General features: G+C 39.3%; 1 protein-coding gene across 2 annotated transcripts in view; it reads left to right on the plus strand.

The window, feature by feature from the left end:
* Positions 1-13,074, plus strand: part of dlgap4b (discs, large (Drosophila) homolog-associated protein 4b) — a 126,266-nt gene that overhangs the window by 68,737 nt on the left and 44,455 nt on the right. The window lies entirely within an intron of this gene.

The raw sequence follows: 13,074 nt of genomic DNA on the forward strand, positions 1-13,074 counted from the left end.
CTGGATGTCTTCTGCCTCAGACGTATGTTCTTCTCTCCCTCAGACTGTATGTTTCCTCTCCACCGACTGATGGCTCTACCTTCAACTGTATGTTCCTCTATACCTCAGCGTAGGTTCCCTCTACCACAACTGTATGTTCCCTCTGCCACAGACTGGATTCCTCTACCACAGACTGTATGTTACTACTACCCAGACCTGTTAGTTCCTCTACCCCAGACTGTATGTTCCTCTTACCACAGATGTATTTCCGCTTACACTGACTGTATGTTCCTCTACTCAACCTGTATGTTTCCTCTACCACGACTGTATTTCCTCTACCCTCAGACTCTAATGTTCCTCTACCTCAACTGTATTTTCCCTACCTCGACTGTTTTTTCTCTGCCACAGACGTATGTTCCCTACCTCACTATTTTCCTCAACACCAGACTGTAATGTTCTCCCTCTACACCGACTGTTATGTTCCTCGACCCTCAGACTGTGGGTATGTTTCCTCTAACACTGACTGTTTCCTCTACTCTCAGGACTGTATAGTTCCTCTGCTACAGACTGTATGTCCTCGCTACAGATATTATGGTTCCTCGACACAGACTGTATGTTCCTCTACCACAAGAACTGTATGTTCCGCTGCCTCAACTGGTGTTTCTTCTACCGCAGACTAATATGTTCCTCTTCCGCAGACTGTATGTTCCGCTGCCACAGACTGTATTCCTCTCCACTAGGTTGTTCCTCTACACGACTGTATGGTTCCTCTCACACAGACCTGTATGGTTCCTCTACCTCAGACTGTAAATTCTCTACCACAGACGGTATGTTCTCTGAAGCGCTGCCTCGACTCTGTTCCTCGACCTCAGCCTGTATTTATCCTCTACCTCAGACTGTAGTTTCCATGCTGCACAGACTGTAATGTTCCTCGCCCTGGATAGCCGATAGTTTCCTCTACCCCAGACTGTATGTTCCTCTACACAGACTGGATGTTCCTCCTACCTCAGACTGTTGGTCCTCTAACACTGCTGTATTTCCTCTACTCAGACTGTAGGTTCTACTGCACAGACTGTAGGTTCCGCTCTACAACTGTATGTTCCCTCTGCCTACAGACTGCAGCCTCCATGTGCCTCTCACACAGACTGTATGTTGCATTCTACCTCAGAGTAGTTTCTCTACCTCGACTTTATTTCCTCTAACACAGACTTGTTTCCTAACACAGACTGTATGTTTCCTCTACCTCAACTGTTTTGTTTCTACCTCAACTGTAGGTTCCTCTAACCAGACTGTAATGGGTTGCGCTACCACAGACTGTATGATTTCCTAACCCAGACTGTACTGAATCCTCTCCCTCAGGCTGTATGTTCCTCTACCGCAGACGCATGCTCCTCTGCCTCGGACTGTATGTTCCTCTGCCTCAGACTGGTGTTCCTCTGCCTCAACTGTATTTTCCCTCTACCACAGACTCTATGTTCCCTCTAACCTCAACTGTAGGTTCCTCCTACCTCAGACTGTATTGCCTCTTGCCCACAGACTGTATGTTCCTCTACCTCTACTAATCTCTTCCTCTAACACAGACGTTAAGTTCCTCTACACGCCTGTAGTCCTTCAACACAGACTGTATTTCCTCTAACACAGCTGTAGTGTCCTCTACCACAGACTGTATTTGCCTCTAACCACAACGATGTATGTCCTCCACCCCAGACGTATGTTCCTCTACTAAGACTGTAATGTTCCTCTAACACTGACTGTATGGTCCTCTACCTCAGACTGTATTTCCTCGCTAAGACTGTATGTTTCCTCTAACACAGACTGTATGTTCCTCCTCTACCACAGACTGTATGTGCCTCTAACACGACTAGTATTTCCGCTGCCCAACTGTATGTTTTCTCTACCTCAGACTGTATGTTTCCTCTACCACGCGTATTTCCTCTGCCACAGACTGTATGTTCTCACCTCAGACTGTATTTTCCTCTAACGACCGACTGTATGTCCTCTACCACAGACTGTATTTTTCCTCTAACACAGACTGGTAATGTCCTCTGCCTCAGACTGTAGTTCTCTACCTCAACTGTATGGGACTCTACCACAGACCTGTATGTTCCTCTGCCACAGACTGGTATGTTCCGCTATCCATCAGACTGTATGGTCCCTGCCTCAGAGCTGTATGTTTTTTCTGCCTCAGACCGATGTGTCCCTCTACCTCGACTGTAGGTTTCTCGTCCACAGACGTATGTCTCAACCACTGACTGGTATCCCGCACTGCAGACTGTATGTTCCCTCTAACAGGGTGACTGTATTTTCCTAACTAACCGGGCAGACTGTATGTTCCGCTGCCACAACTCTATGTTCCTCTACCCGACTGTAAATGTTCCGCTACTCAGACGATGTATGTTCCTGCTAACGCAGACTGTATTCCTCTATCCTCAGACTGTTGGTCCCTACCTCAGAACTGTAATTTCCTCTAACACAGACGAAGGACGGAATGATTTCTCCTACCACAGACTGTATTTTTCCCTACCTCAGACTGTATTTCCTCTGCCTCAAGACCTGTATGTTCTCTACCACAGACTTATTTCCCTCACCTCAACTCTATGTTTTCCCTCTACAACCCTCAAGACGGATTTTCAAAACTCACCTCAGACTGTATTTCCCTCGCCACAGACTGTATGTTCTACTATCTCCGACTATATGTCTCTAACACAGACGGTGTGGTCATCTAACACAGCTTCTGTTCCTCAACACGACTGTATGTTCACTACTACCACAAACATTTAGTTTCCTCTAACACAGACTGTATGTTCCTCCACCTCAACTGTTGTTCCCTAACACTAAAAAAAGACTGTATGTTCCTCTGCCTCAGACTGTAATGTTTCCTCTGGCCTCGGACTGTAGGGTTCCTACCTCAGACGTATGTTTCTCCTCAACCACAGACTGTCTTTTCCTCTGCCCGACTGTATGTTCCATCACCATCGACTTATTTCCTCTTCCTCAGACGTAGTTTTTTTCGCCGATCAGACTCTATTTTCCTCACTACCTCAGACGTAAATTTTCCTCTACCTCATACGGTATTTTCCTCCTCTGCCACGGACTGTAATTTCCTCTAACACTGACTGTATTTTCACCTCTACCTCACGGTTTTTTCCGCTACCTCAACTGTATTTTCCTCTCATCCTCAGACGTTGTCCTTTGTCCTCTAACTCAGACTGTATGTTCCCCTCTACCTCCAGACTGTATTTTCCTCTACCCAGACTGGTAGCGGGTTTCATGATGAGTTTTATTTATTGCATTAAACTTTGCTACTGGAAGTTTCAATAATTCCTAATTAAGGTTGTTTTATTTGTCATTCACAATAGTTGACTCTTCCCTAGAACACATCTACAGGTACGATAACTTTTGAAGTGGTTTTACTAGGTCACCGAATGAATGGCGCTCTGCTTTCCGTTTGTCCCCTAACTCAACTGGTCTGTTTGGGTGGATCTCACTCGTTTTGCTTTACCAGTGGTTTTCCCCAAGACAATCCCTTTTTGTGGGCTTGACCTAATATTTGGATTAGATACTTACTATATATTGAAGTGCCCTGACACGTGTTGTATGAGCCCTCCATTCTCCTAGCCAGTGCTGTAGGAATGCTCGCAAAGCGGTTGAAAATGAAGTTTACTTGTTTTTGGTAGATTTATCTAAGCTTTAAATAACATTACAATTTAATGAAGATTAAATATTAACAGTGTTTTAAGTTTGACTTGATAGTATTTTTTTTTTCTCTTTTTGCAGTGTTCAACGAATACATAGACCAGCGGTGGACCAAAAAAAGAAAAAAAGGAGGCATTGCAGGACAGCAAGAGACATGACCAACCTTGTATGCAACACACCAAAACCCCTACGAGTTGTTCCACACATTTTTAGAGTCAGTGGTTCCCACCCTGCGCTGTCTGATAGAAAGCGATTGAAGATAAGTAACTCATTCATTCCTTCATGTGCTTCACAAAATGATATCATGATAGTTAAAGGCTGTGGTAGGATTTTATTTAAACATGAAGCCTTAATGGATAGTGATAGGGGTCTTGCTTATGAACTGATCTGACTGAAAAAAAAAAAAAAAATATCCAATTCCTAAACTCGATTTTCACATGTTCTGTGGTGTGGGGGTGTGTGTGTGTTTAGAGTAATTTAGATTTTCAGGATGAAATACATTTTATAGCTCACGAAAGTTGGACATAAAGAGCAAGCCCGAAAGACTTTAAACATAAAATGAAATGATCTCTGATAGCCCAACAGTATTTTAACCCCATTTTAAATAAGCAGAGCAAGGACAGAGAGCATTAGCATTTGTTCACTCTGATGGACATTTACCAGGACCACTACGTCCCAAAAAGAAAAAAACATTGGGCAATCAAGTCCGGAGAAAAAGTCAGATTATGTGCATGCCCCTGTAGTTTACAACAAGCATTGAAAGTTGATCGAGTTACTAGGTAAAAACTTTCTGTGCATAAGTGTACTAAGGCATTGGATTTCCACCGCCCATATTTTTATCACTTTTGGTAGTGTCTCCTGGAGATTGCCCGGAGAGACAGAATCAAAGACGGAAACGGAAAGCGCAGTGTTCCCAAAAGAGGTTGCCGCTATAATGATACATTTTAAAAAGCACATATAAGAGCTTGCCCACAAGGAACTGGCCACACGAAATGCATGCAGAACGCTGACATCCTGACTTGCTAACGGTCACTTCAAAAAATTAGATGCATTGTAAAATAGAATCGGGCATACTCTTAAAAAGAAACCACCAAAACGTGTTATGTTGCCTGTTATGATCAATGATGTTTGTAGTTCAATTTTGTTCTTAAAAAGGGAAGTTTCTGCTGATGCCTCATTTTTTTTTGTAACTGCTGTTTGTATTAAAAATGGCACTTTTCACTACTGATGAGTGCGTTGTCCTGTTTTATCATCGTCCTTTTACGCGGTACACTGTATATCGGTTACCAGTTAATCCCACTAATGGATTGTATTTCAGAGAACACTGAGCTTTTAATGGGCCTCCTGCCTCAGCCTTTAGTCCCATGTATATGCAGTGTACCTTAGTAAATACCAACTGTTTTAGCAGACTTTGAAGTTTGCGCGCAAAATGACCGAAGCAGACAATAAATTGGTTTTTGCACACAACTATCTTATCTAGTATGTATGATATCAATATACATATAAAAGAAGAGAGGTTTATTCCTTGTCCTTTAAACTGTCCTCTTATGGTTCGTGTGCCTTTGGTAATGCCAGGCCTTCACTACTTGTGTATGTGTGTGGACATGGTCCTTTAATCATGAATTGGACCTTAATCACCTCAATGACTTTTTGTGTGTGTGTATATCTGATGTCCTCACAAATGGGCTAGTGCTATATTTCGATTTGTGATCAGGGGCGGGCAAGTTATGCACCTCATTAACTTTGGTCCTCATAATTCGTGCGGCATGTTGTCAGGTGTTACATTTTGAGTTGTTTGTGTGTATTCATATTATGAGGTTGGAATTTGTGTTGTATGCTTAAAAACAGATTTTTGGTACACCCATCTTTGTGAAGCGAAAGAATCCGGAAAGGATGTAAAAGCCCCTCTATGGGCCAAAACCTGTTTGGCCGCATGTCCCTTTAGTAACCATAACCCGTAGGTGTGTGTGTGGTGGATGTTGTGTGTGTTGTGTGTGTGTGTGTGTGTGTGTGTGTGTGTGTGTGTATGTGGCTTATTTCATTTTCTCTCTCCCTGACTTGTTAACCCTATGCTAAAGCAGCAGCCCCAGATAAATGAAAGACAGGCAGAGAGAGAGAGAGGTGTTCCTTCTCGTTCATGTTTGTCATAGTGCATCTTTATGTGTACTTTTGTCCATTTGTTTGTTTTTGTGTATTTTTCTTTAATCAAAGTGTCCATCCGCAAACTTTGATTAAAGAAGTGTGTTAAAGAAGTGTGTTGAAGTAATGTGTGTGTGTTATGTTGTGTGTGTGTGTGAGTGTGAGTGTACGCGCATATTAGCTGAAGGCAGCGCATCTCTCTCTTGAGCCAGCTCCTACAGAGCTAGCGTGCTGCGTTCACAGTTGGCCTGCATTTTACCAGCAGTCTCCGTTTACACCGTCTGCCACTCGACTGTCCACTGCTGAAACATATATGGATTCTCTGGCTTATGTACAACTGAGGGAGTCACACTGCAACATTTATGACATAACATATTTATGTAATACTTATCGTTCAAACTTATATAGAATACAACATACGAGGTGAGTTTCAATATGCAACACACAGAGCAATCCTGTCTCAGAAGGCCAAATAGGAGATCCAGCAGTTGATCTATGTGTGTTTGTAGTATGTTAAATGAACAGCTGAGCCATTTGTAGTATACCTTTTGAGGCTCTGTCTTTTAAAAGCAGCCCACACCTAAACTATACAAACAGTTGAAGTGCATATTGACTCCAGAATGAGATTTGGTAAGCTTGAGTACAAAAGACCAGGGACTGATCTTTCAAAACAAATTTAGTCTAATTAAGTGGTCTCTCTTATTGATTTGGGAAACTAATTGACTGGTCCCTTTTAATTCTGAGAAATAAAATGAACTGTCAACAAGCAGTTTCCCTCATTCTAAGCTTCCTTATCCAATATAAAGGCCAAGAAAAAAAGGTTAGGCTAGTAGGATACAAATTGTGTAGCCTCTGTGAGACTGTAAGATTTACAGACAGATATTGCATCCTCTCTTAATAATAATATTAAAATATTACAGTTGAAGTTACTGCATTGTAAAAGAATGAAGTAATGTGGGTAAAACCAAAATCCTTCACTAATACACCAATGTGGTTATAAATTTGTAAAATGTTATAGTTTAAAATTAAAATAAAGTGATTAAAAAGATAAATCAAAGCCACAAGAGTACCACAAACAATTTGTCAATCATTTAATATCAGTTTTAATCAAAATATATACAAAATATCTGCATTCTATAAATTATAGAATGTGGTCCAGCCCTACTTGTTATGATGTGATACTATTAATAAAATTGAATTGAATTGAATTCCTTAAAGAGTTAATATGTCCTTATCATATTGACACAGGTTAGAATCAAGATAAACACACTTTCAAATTTAAAAATGTCTGTGAATATACAAAAAAATAATTTCTTGATTCATCTGCAGAGGAATTAGACGCCTAGACTAATTAGACTGGCCAACTCAAAATATAAATTAGCTCCTTAGTTACTATTTTTCTACATTAGTTTCTGACCTTGGGTTGTCAGAAAGCTCAAGCACGGTTTGAAATTCAACCGCTGATGAAGAACTGGGTCAACTGAGAGATATATCAAGGGCAGACTTGACACAAGGTTAAAGCAATTATATTCTATATTCAATACTTCTGTCTAGAGGATGTGGCAACATTGATGCATCTGCTGGAATCCAATTTAACCCAAAATACTTGTTTTAGAATAGAAAACTCTGCCTAAAGCAACATGCCACCTTTGAAGTTGTCCATTTGTGAACGGATTACTGTAACATAAAATCTTTAAATATGTATCAGGAGGTCTAAAAGCAAAATGAAAGAAATTTGCAGTTGTCTAAGTACAATATACATAATTGGATATATTTATTTAGATTAGTATTGTATTTATTTGATGATGCATAATGAGTTATAAGGTCAGGGGCCATCAAGAATTATGTTTGGGATACATTACGGTGATGATACTTGAGGAAGCTAGAGAGTAACGAATACTGGTGCTGTTCAATTACTGTATTTGTATAAGTATTGTGTGGTTTGATTCAATATCTAATAAAAAGACAAAGAGAATGCCCAATTGATTGGCTGTAGACATAATGGTTTATTTGGAACTTTTGAAACCAAAGGGCATCTCATTTAAGTTGTAACGGTGGGCGAGAGCAGAAACTTGGCTTCCACAGAAAGAGTTTTGTTTTCTACTTATGCTTGTCTGTGACTTTTTAGCCCTGAGAAGGGCCTGTGCTTGTTGTTACTCCATCCCCTCGCTCATACCATGGAGGAAGTTCAAAGAACGAAAACCAAAATAGTAAGTAGTGTGATCTGCTGCAGAGCACAGGAGTTATGTGCTTTCAGTGACGTGTGATAGCTAGTAGGCTCCAGAAAGTTACAATCAATTTTTTTTTTGTCACTAACTTAACACAAACTGTCTCAGAACCTCTGCCAACAGAAACTTAAATTAAGTGATTCTTACAGTATCTCCCGTTGCTTTATACTATATGAAAACCTTCTGCTTCAGTTTGTTAAATCCCTGCAGCCTTCTAATGGCAGCAGAACACATATGTTGACAAGTCTGCAGCCCCTGATTTGAGAATTACGCACGGCCGTTCACTGTGTTTACCTCAATAAAATCACATGCTAATGACACCAGACTGCTATAAATTAACCCCAAGCCTCTCTATACACATCAGATTGGTGTGTTATAACATATTTTTTTATGCGGGCGGCATTGTATTACAGCAACTTATTAATCCTGTGTGCCATTACATCTGTTCCAAATTCCTTTTTCAGCTAAATTGGTGTTTCATGTTTTATTCTTGAAATGCATAAAGATGCAAACGCTGTTGTGTCAAATTCTACAAATTGATATGACCATTTATGATGTGATATATATATTCATTTATGATCTGAAATATTCCGATTGATGCAATCACACAAACAGCTTCATCAAAATTCACTATATAAATAGTATTAGTAGTAGATAACAGTATAGTAGTATATGTCTGCAGATTTGTGATGCTGTGTGTTCCTGAAAAAGTGTCTTTCCATTTGTTGAGTTATCAACATCATGTGTTGCTTTGATTGGCACAGCTGTTTCATAGCAATAAGACCAATGATGAGACTGGATGAGGGTGTATTTATTAATTCCGCCACCCTCCGCTCTATACTCCACCGCACACAGCCCTTTTGCACTTTGCACTGCTGCACCGACATAAACCAAAATAGGAGCGCTTAGAGGAGCGCTTAGAAATGCTCGCACAGTGCACCCAAGACGTACTTTGCACTTGTTGCACTTGCGAGATGGGGTCCAAAGAGTAAAAGAGAGTGTGTGTAAGAACATTTTGAATATACTGTAGCTCATCTGGGAGATTAAACATGCCGAGGAATTTCAGACTGCATTCCTCAGAATTCAAGATCATGGAAAAGTTGGAGAAAAGAAAGACAATACCACTTATAAATCACAGTGAACAATGCGGCAGCTGTTCACTCAAAGATGTAAAATGCTTTTAAAGAAATGGAAAAAATATTTTTGTGAATAGCTTCCCAGGAAATCAGCAGCAAACTGATTCTAGCTTGTGACAATCTTGTTCTGATCACCAAATGATTAGAACAGATCCTGCTTTTTATGAAATAACAAATGCTCTATTTAAAGCTGGTTGCAAACTGATATTACCAAAACTATCTTTATTTCAAGGTCAAAGGGATTCAAAAGGATCAATTTTAATTAATAATTAATGATCATGTTGGTATACTTTTTGTTGTCATACTGTACACTGTCTTTCTCTCTCAAACACACACACACACACACACATACACACACTCTCGCACAAATTCCATTATTGCAGTGACCACATATAATCCAGTTGCCATATCCGCTTCCAGCTACCGGGTCATTAGCATAATTATAACATGCAGATAATTTTGGAATGAGTGTGTAATTCTGTCCAAAAGAGTTGTCACACTGCCTAACTTGTGGGATCTTCAGTCACACTCAAGTTGCTTCCCATCTGCTCACTGAATAATACAAATTGTATAAGTAGGAAAAGTTCTTGTCCTCATCTTCATGAAATGGCCCAACAGATTTCTAAAAGGACTCTTGTGTCTGTTGGTCTTTTCACCAGCCTTTACCTCCTTACCTGAATATAATGTTTTCAACATTTATGTTGCTGTGAGCAAAATTTACTTTCTGTAGTTAGAGCCTTTGAATAATCAACATTTGCTTGGTTATGCACCTGGACATAGTGACTCTTTAGGTCATGCAGTAACTGGATTTCATGGTTGGTGGTATTACAATGATACTTTGTTGTGTCTCATGTACTTATCACAGTCTTATGTAGGCAGATAGCCCCAAACTGCTTATTTTAAATTATTGTTATTTTATTATATTAAGTCCAACTATAAGGAAAATTAGTATTATACTAGTGGTATCTAGTGAAAAGTTTACTTAGTGAGTTGTGAGTGGGAGAATTTAAGACAAATGGGGGGGGGGGGGGACATATATGTAAGGATAATATATCCTCATATAATGCGTGTTCCGAAGCACAGAGGTACCAACCGCAAGCATGCTTGTGTTTTACCTAACAAAACAATGATAACCTGGTTGGTTCACAGCGACAGAGTTTAGTAACTAATCAGCTACAGTCTAATTTTTTAAATAAAACTCAAATCACCCACAGACTCTTTCAACTGACTGTTTTACCTTTGTTTAAGAACATGCAATCTACTTTGCATGGATTCAGAACAGATAAAAAACATTGGCACACGTTTGTCATGTAAATCAAAAGGAAGGAGGAATTTAGTGCACATCCGAGAAATGAGGAGTTGCTCAACATTTCAATGTATGATATACAGTAGGATCAATAAACCTTGTGGTTTTTTAAAGCAAAACCAAAAGGGCATGTCCTGAACAGAATATTGATTTAAAAGTATACAAGTAAAGGATTAACAATACTCTACTTCCATGCTTGTGTCTCTGTGAGGCTGTACCTAAAATTGAATGGAAATCAATTGAATATTTGTTAAATTTATTACAGCTACAATGTATTGCAAAAAGTTGAATGGACTGCAATAGTTAAGTACCAGTGATGTTGCCAAGTGCACGTCCTGTGTCTCCCAGGAAACGTGATTCCCAAGATCAATCTCTATTGTATTGCGAATCTTTATCAAAGCTCCTTCATTGAACTATATGTTGCTGAAATGTTTGCTAGATAAATGTTCTTTTAACTACTCTTGCACGGCTGAAAGTGGTAAACTTCTGCTGTGGTAAAAACTAATCCTCAATCAATGCATTTAATTTAGCTGCAAATTCTGAAACATCTAATCTAATGTAATTGTTTGTCAATTCAGACCAATTTCTATCACTGAGAAAGAGATTTTCCACAACCAGTCATTCATATTGCATTCCCTAAATGAAGAGCCCAATCAGCAGATCCCTCTGGCCTGATGCCTCAATCTGTTTCCCAATCTCATTTCTAATTTATCTTACTCGCCCCAACCAACCCAGTGCAGTGAAGTGCAGTTTTACATTAGTCCTTTTAATCTACAGTAGGCGATGAAGCGAGAGAAAAGGGGTTTGGCATGAAACCCATTCCCAATTCAATTCCCAAAACTCCATAAAGTGCACTTCATTTGTCTGCAATTCAACTCCATCTGTGCTGTGTGAATGAGTTTAAACTGTTAGAGTTTCTGCTCTCCCAGGAAGTGTAAAGCACCCTGATGTAGCTTCATGCATATACACCTGCAGTCTTACTCCCTTTAAATATTTATATTATAATGAATGTGAGATACATACTGTATATAAATACGGTATATATAGTATATACCGTATATATATGTAATATACAGTATATACAGTATATATATATATATGATTACTACTAACAGGTGATGTTGGACTGGGTTCTTGTTCTTGTCATTCTTCTTCTTGAAGCTGACATAAGATGACCTTTAACCCTGTTAAGAGGTGTTTGTATGTGTGTTTGTGTGCACTTTTTCTTGACATTTTATTGCTAAAGGTCACAACATTTTTGAGTTTGTGTTTGTTGATTATTTCCCAAAAATCAAAGTCAACCACTTTAGTGAAACCGTTTTTTTTATACAATGGTTGTTTATATTCAGGGCAGAATGGTGAGTCTAGACCATTTTGAATGGTCTGGTAAAAAACATGACAGTTTGTACTTCCTCCAACTCTAAAGCTGGCTGATGAGCAGCCGGTTCTTCCTGCAGTATGTTATTAAAGCCAACCAAAGGGACAGCTTTACATTTTACAGCCATCACTGGATCCTGGTTTCATTTTAGTTTTGTACTTTATTTACATTTGCCAATTCTGTTAGCAGTCTGGTTAGACTTAGTTTTGATTTCCCCTTTCATTTTTCCTTTTGCCTTCATGGTTGCTCTATTTAACATGTCCATCAGTTTAATATTGCAGCGCCACAAAATCTCTGAGACAAGAGGACCGGATGGATGGTTGAGTCAAAAACACGTGCATTTTCTCTCCTACCAGATATCGTTTTCTGGTTGTTTTTTATCTTTCTCTTAACCTTAGCCAATTAGTTTTATTGGCCCAAACCTAACCAAACCTTAACCATAGAGGTAGCAGATTTAGAGATTGCAGAGAACTGTTTATTGTAACGGTTTTAGAAGGCACAGGCAAACATCGTCATCTGCCGATGGGGAGTGCAAGATTGAAAAACACTCATACTGAATGGGTGATTTCTGAAGACGGGGAAAAACGATCCATTTAGTGGTTTAGGTTGAAGCACTTGATGCCCCAGCACCCTGTTTATTTTACTGACTTTTTGACCAAACATCCAGCATATTTCAATCCAGCGAATTTCTTTATCCTCATCCCAAAATGTGTGTAGAATTAGAAACACCCCTACTGTTTATCTTTGTTTCATGTGCATATTAAAACAGGAACAGTTCCTATGTGGACATTGTTTTTGTTCTTTTGCATTGAATACGTCTGTTGTTTATGTGCCATCTACTCTCCTTAATATTTTGTATGTTTGCCACCATCAAAGACTACCAACAGATGAATTCCCAAAATATCAAAGAGAATATCCAACAGTTTTCTTGATGTGAGTTGGATATGTGTATAGGAATAAAACAGTAAAACACTGAACACAGCAGCATTTTAATTTTAACATAAAAGGCGTCTTCTCACTGACTTTCCGAGGAAGAGAGGAATCCATAATGCAAAAAAAGAGCACCAGGATGCAGTTTGATGTACAGCATGACCTCAAAAAATCTTTCTCCCACAGATTTAAGATGGCACTTGTCAAAGTATGGGCCTTTTGTAGTTGAGAAGCTTGAAGTACTTCTATTGAAATCATAAAAAGAAAGTGTGTTTTGACAAG

This window comes from Etheostoma spectabile, chromosome 4 (genome assembly GCF_008692095.1).
Source record: "Etheostoma spectabile isolate EspeVRDwgs_2016 chromosome 4, UIUC_Espe_1.0, whole genome shotgun sequence".
Classification (NCBI taxonomy): domain Eukaryota; kingdom Metazoa; phylum Chordata; class Actinopteri; order Perciformes; family Percidae; genus Etheostoma; species Etheostoma spectabile.